Source organism: Micropterus salmoides, unplaced genomic scaffold (genome assembly GCF_014851395.1).
Source record: "Micropterus salmoides isolate LMB-PRFRI ecotype aquatic unplaced genomic scaffold, ASM1485139v1 Ms_hic_scaffold_1, whole genome shotgun sequence".
In the NCBI taxonomy this organism is placed as follows: Eukaryota; Metazoa; Chordata; class Actinopteri; order Centrarchiformes; family Centrarchidae; genus Micropterus; species Micropterus salmoides.
This window is the reverse complement of record NW_024040040.1, coordinates 19,786,085-19,793,148: the sequence shown is the minus strand read 5'-3', so window position 1 is coordinate 19,793,148 and position 7,064 is coordinate 19,786,085.

Below are 7,064 nucleotides of genomic sequence, written 5' to 3'. Positions count from 1 at the left end.
ATTGCTGACATGCTGAAGTTTACCAGGTACAATGCTTACCCAGTTAACCATCATTGTTTAGTGAGTTAGCATGCATTTTCTAATTAGCACTAAACAGTACAACTGAGGTTGATGGGAATGTTGTTAGATCGGACAAAATGGTGGAGCTAAATGAGAAGTCAGAGGATCACCAAAGTTATAAGTTCTCTTATAAAAGTTTTCTCGAGAATAGGGCCCCTTCTCTTCTCAATTTACACCACCTCAATGGGGCTGATCATTCATTCGCAGGGCTTCTCTTATAACTACTTCGCAGATGATATGCAACTCTACCTATCCTTCCCGCCAGACAACCCCACCGTCTGTTGCTGTATTGATGCTTTGTTGATGCATGTGTGTTGTTCCTCAAATGTAAGTCATCTGCCAAATGAGTAAATGTAACGTAATGTATAGTAATTCATCCTGGTGGGAGAATGAGCATGAATGTCTGCACCAGTTTTCATGGCAATCCATCCAATAGCAGTTGATATATTTCAGGATTTTTGGACCAAAGTGATGGACCTCCTTCAAGCTTGACTTTCACTGATATCATTACTGAATGGATATATAACCAATTTAGGTGTCTTGCAAGCACACCAGGGGTTGTGCATGTTCAACAAACATACTACTAACCAGTTTCCAAAGTATGCTGTAATAAGTTCCAATATTTAGGGCAGTGAGAAGCAGACATTAGAGAAGCATACATGACCTTCACTTTGATTATCCTACTCAAATAGTATAGTATCTCTAACTGTAAAAGGCAAAAATAAGCTTTTAATAAGCTTCTTGTCACTGTCCAGTGAACCATGTTTTTTTATATTTAATGAATTTTATATTTTATGATAAATTTAGTGAGTTATATGCTCCTTTAAAAATCCTCTAAACACCCTAAGTCTGAATTTTCCAGAACAGGCGGAACAAATAGACAATCTGGCAAAGTCACACAGGAAACTCTGGTGCTTATGTATTTGTGTGAGAAAAAATTTTTCACAAACACACATGCGAATTAGTGAAGCTGACTTGAGTACAAGATGCCTTGGTGTGATATGTTTTATGAGATATCAAAACTGAGAAATGATTCTGTGTGACCTATTTGTTCCATTGATTTCTTAGAAAGTCCCACAAAATTAAGACAAGTTCAAAACAACAAGCAGACAACACTGTTGCAACAGTAATGACACTGACTCATCTAACCCTCCTTGATGCATTCATTTCCTGTCCCTAAAAGACATAAGTGCAGCGCTAGAAGGCTAGTTAACATTTTTGGCATTTAAAATAGTTAGGATTTTAAATCAAAACATCAGCATTGAACATCAAACTGAAAAATTCACAATCTACCCTTCAAAAACAGAGCCAAGCCAAGAAGGAGACTTTTTCCACCAGCAGCAGCATAATGTTACTAAAGTTGAACACCGACGCCCCTGATACCGGGGGCAGCCCCCGATCGTCAAAACCGCTGACTTACTTTTGCAATTTTTGCTGTTTTCAGTCCAAAAATCAGCGGCTTTGTTGTAAAAAATATCGCCGGCCGCCATCTTCATTATTGCACAATACCTGCCGTCTCTCGCCTTTTTCTGCAGAGCAGAAGAAGTGCCGCTTTGGAACACTCAGTCTTTTTCGCGGCCTGGTGGCCAACCCGTAGGAGCCACATTGACATCCAATAAATCAATGGTATCAAATGAAAGGTCTGCTCAATCCGGATTGATTAATGTCCCCCTCCCCCTCCCCCATCACTGTGGGATGTTCCGTTCTCAAGCTACAGGCCTGTAAAGCATGGGAGTACTTTTGGTCACAGGAATGTTGATGAATATTCACAGTTTTTATCAATATTTCAATGTTATGTTATTTGGAATGTGGTTGTATGGACATAAATAGTGTTTTAAAGATAACTTCTAATAAAAGTCAATATTTAAACAGAAAATGTTGCCTTGATATGGACATTCGCCTGGTATATTTTGAAAATATTGTGTGAAAACTGTTGTATTTTAGTTTATTTTCATCAAATTTACAGTTACAATTGCATTCCAGGTGCATTATAATCTATCTTATGATGGTTTTGCACTAAAATATAGCTTTTTTAACAGGCGAGGATGAAAATTGTATTTTTCTTTATTGCATCTCCATTTAGTCTGTAATTGTAAAATAATATGTTAATTTAGATTTATATTCCTTAGCTTCTGACCTTTCAAAGGAGACCAGAATTATGCAGCTAGGCCAAGTGGTTGAGGAGTTATTCCTGATTCATTTTGGGTATGTTATTTTAGGCATTTTTCCTGGATATAGGGGCAAATAGCTGGAGGTTTCCAACAGGTTAAAATTTGGTTGGCAAGCTAGCCAAAAAAGATAGACCATAACCGACGCAAGAGTAATGTCAGCGATGTCTGAGTGTGTTATCTAGTGAGTTTGCAACGCCAACTTGAGATTTATAGCAAGTAGCTATACCTCTGGCTGATTTTGCTAAAGTTGACAACTTTGCTAACAGCGAAAAATCAAGCAAGCTCAACAACACAAGACATAGCAAGCAGCTAGTCCAACAGAAAGAAGGCCATATCCATACTGAGAATATCGAGCTGGCTTCTTCCAAGGAACTTACATTGTGCATTATTACATTTTTGCTCCTTCTTATAGCTTGCTTGCTGAAGAGTTGTGTTGGTGCCGTAAAGCATTATGCCGTTGTCTTGATACCTAATTGTCTTGCCTGGGATTCCAAAGTTACGTAGCTGGCGCAGTGAGTGGCAATGATAGAGACTTCATTAACCTATTTCAAGTCAGTGTACTATCAAAATGATTTTGAAGTTGTTATTTTAAGATAAAATGACTACATAATGTTGCTTTAAAGAGAGTTGGGTCCTAGGTACACTGTATTAATACTTTTCCATGTACTTTGATTGCCTTGCTTGGTTACTGTTCCTCCATGATTCTGATTGTTTCAACCCACACACACTCCACACGTTTATGTGCTCTGAAAAGGATTTATGTACAATAAATAGTTTTAAAAGTTACGGGGTTTTATTTAAAAGATTCACTGTTTTCCAGGAAGTAATAATGCTCTTTGAAGTGAGAGATGAACAAACCAACTCCTTGCGTAACCCCACCCATCTCCAAGAAAGCCTTGATGACAATTTTCAATTTTATACAAAACGTAACCCACTCAAAGCTTTCACGTAAGCGAAACCCTTCTCGTCTCATGTAAGTGATCAAGTGATACCAATAAAACTGGTTAGTTCTTATCTCCTTACCTCACATCACATTACAGTTTACACTTAGTTACCCAGAAGGGGCCCAGGAGAATAAAATCCTAATTTTATGGGATGAAGCTTGATGGGCCTACTTAATGGCTGTTCTAGTTCACACATTTCCAATTTTGCAAACTAAAAGGAAAGCATTTTGTTAGGTCACCGTTTTCACTGCAGGGTGCGATTTGGACAAGAACTTGTGACTGCAAGTACATCACTCTTGATCGCCCCACTTTATGACCAAATTACCACATTACCAAAGATCCTACAACATTGTGTATCTTCTATAAATATTCTATATCTATTCCATAGATTTAAATCTAAATCTAAAATTTCTCCATTGGGGACATTTGACACCAGTGAATGCATTGTAGCAAACCTAAATTTAGTTATGCATTTTAATAAATTTATGAGAATTGATACCCAATAAAATCATAAAATAAAATCAAACCAGATTCCTCGTTTCAGGGCACCACCGGAGTTGTTATAATCCTAGAGTCTCCGGACCTCTAGGTAGTTTTAATAATTATACAATTATTACTAGTGATCAGTTAGTTAATAATCGCTCAATTATCTTAAATCAGTCAGTCAGTCTCATATCTAAAGAGTCAATTCTCTTGGCAGGGATGTAGAAATAGCAACACACACAGTTCTTGATTATATTACAGTGAATTTATTCTCTAACTAATGTGATAAAAAGATGGTTGAATACCGGGAAAATAAACAATTGCTGAACAATGAGAAATGGAGGTTCGATTGTGGGAAGCATTTGACTCATACGGCATAGAAGAACTAATGAAAGTAAGCTAACGCTATGAGTTTAGGAGTTAAAAAGGAAATATCTGATCACAGAATGCTTTGTTTGGTCTTACTGCTTATCGACAGCCTGCTTTTGGCCTGTTACCGTGTCTGATCGAAAAGAACGTCCTCCATCTGGCAATTCGGCTGTTTTCAGGTTTCCTTCGTTGCCGCTGGCGAGACCACGTGGCTTGGTCTGACCTCAGTGAAGTTGGCTCGACGAAAAAGGCTTAAAAATGGAACTTGGTCGTTTCTGAATTAGTCCAGTGTAACTTAACGGACTGATAACTTTAACAAACCAAAGAAAGAAAATAAAACAAACTGAGGGCAGATCAATGTCGCGGCACTTCACGTGTGTAGCTTCAGGCGAACAAAAGGCCGGTCTTGCTGGCCGACTCTTGGGCGTTGCCTGGCGAGGCAAGCGTCCAGAGAGCCGAGCAGAGCAGAGTAGAGAGCAAAGAGAGCAGAAGAGCCCGAGCTATGTCGCGTGTCGCTCTTTTGTTGCCTGGGGCATGGTTCCCCAGGGGGCGTTTCAGGTTTTCCAAGGGACTGCCTTTTTAAACTTAAGGTCCAAAAGAAAAGAAATCTATTTGCGCGTATTATAATCAAATATTTTCCACAATCGAACCTCAATGGTCAAACGGTTGTACTGTTCTAGGCATTTGGTAACAGGAAACAATTGTCACATTATTGGTCAGGATATTTATACATTTAACGGCATTTCCAACGATGGTATGTAATACTTATTTCGTCCACTTGGGGGAGCTCAGGTTACATGAGGAAAGCTTACATTAATCCAAGATCATCTCTCCTTAGGAACTGGGGAATATTGTTGATTCATCCTTAAATTCAAGCTGGCGGTTAAGCGTATAGTAAAACATTTCTTTATCATCATTTCTAAAGGAATTTTGTAGGAAAGTATTATGAACAAGCATTGATTACATTAGATGAAGGAGTGTCTTGCTGAAAATAAAAACACTGCAAAAGTAACTTTCTTTTCAGCACTAATATCAACAATAGATAGTAAACACATGTTAACATAACAACTCAAATAGAGGCAAACGTAATCAAGTAACTAAAGATTTAATTAAACTTAATTATATGCTTTGAGTCTTTGGAGACTGCAGTCCAGTCCAGTGCAAGTTCGGCTACCTGGGTCATGTCACACTTGGGTGAGACAGGGGTTTTCTTTTGATTGCGTAATAAAACAAAGAACAAGGACAGTTGCCACGGAAACATGTGTGTGTGTGTGTGGGGGGGGGCGTTTCGATAGGCTGTTCAGGGAAATGCTAATCGCTGGTTCGTGTCCCTTTGTCAGTTTAACAGTCAGGCCCCGCGTTATCAGCTTCGGAATCAAAAGGGTGCCAGTTTTATGGTCAGGGATAGCACTTAGAGAAAGCAACTTTGACCCCCTGCTCCTCTGTGGGAGAAAAAAAAGGAATTTGGAGTAGTTCCAAATTTATTCAATACAAAATGCGCAAATCCACACAGTTGTTCACTATAGCATCATATGAAAAAGGTAATAAAACAAAAATTTTACTTTTATGTGCCACAGATGATGTTGTGTTGCCATCATCTAGAAAAGTGCATATTCCAGGAAGATTACTTAGTAACATGAACGCTGTATTTCTACTGTTAAACTCCTTATTGTTGATAAAACAGTTGCTGCTGTGAAAACTTCCCAGAGTTGTAAAATCCTGTCAGTGAGTTCTACAAAAAAGTTGTGCATTATTTTGGTGTCTAGTAAGTTTTCTATCACTCAGACTAGAATTCCTGGATTGCAGCCAAAAATGCATCTCTGCATTGTGTATGTACAGTCCCCTCCAAAAGTATTGGAACGGTAAGGCAAATTCCTTTGTTTTTGTTGTTCACTGAAGACATTTGGGTTTAAGATCAAAAGATGAGTCTGAGATGAGAGTTCAGAATTTCAGCTCTCATTTCCTGGTATTCACATTTAGATGAGTTAAACAACTCAGGACATACCACCCTTTGTTTGAACCCACCCATTTTTCAAGTGAGCAAAACTATTGGAACATGTGACGGACAGATGTTTCTTGTTGCCCAGATGTTGCCTTTTAGGTCGATTGGTCTAAGTTTTCATCCTTGGTTCAAACCTATAAAGACTGCATTTCCTGTTAAAGAGGATAAACCAACATGAAGACCAGAGAGCTGTCTATGGGAGAAAAGCAAGCCATTGTCAAGCTGAGAAAAGAAGGAAAATCGACCAGAGCCATTGGACAAATATTGGGCATAGAAAGTACAACAATTTGGAACATCCTGAAAAAGAAAGAAACTACTGGTGTACTGAACAACAGACATCGAACAGGTCGGCCAAGGAAAACAACAGTAGTTGATGACAGAAATATCGTTAGAACTGTGAAGAAAACCCCCAAAACATCAGTAAGTGACATCACCAACGACCTCCACAGCGCAGGGGTGAAGGTATCACAATCCACTGTTCGAAGAAGACTCAGAGAGCAGAAATACAAGACTCAAACCACTCATCAGCAGTAAGAATCAGAAGGCCAGATTGAAATTTGCAAAGAAGTACAGAGACGAGCCGCAAAAGTTCAGTAACACAATCTTATGGACTGATGAGACCAAGATTAATCTCTACTAAAGTGATGGAAAGGCCAAAGTGTGGAGAAAGAAAGGAACTGCTTATGATCCAAAGCACACAAGCTCATCTGTGAAGCATGGTGGAGGTACTGTCATGGCTTGGGCGTGCATGGCTGCTTCTGGAACAGGCTCAGTAATATTTATTGATGATGTAACTGATGATGGTAGCAGCAGAATGAATTCAGAAGTGTACGGAAACATTTTGTCTGCTTTACTGAGAAATGCATTGAAACTAATTGGGAGGAAGATTATCATGCAGCAGGACAATGACCCAAAGCACACTGCCAACAAAACAAAGGACTTCATCAGGGGGAAAAAGTGGAAGGTTTAAGACTGGCCAAGTCAATCACCTGACCTTAACCCAATAGAGCATGCATTTCACCTCCTGAGACTGAG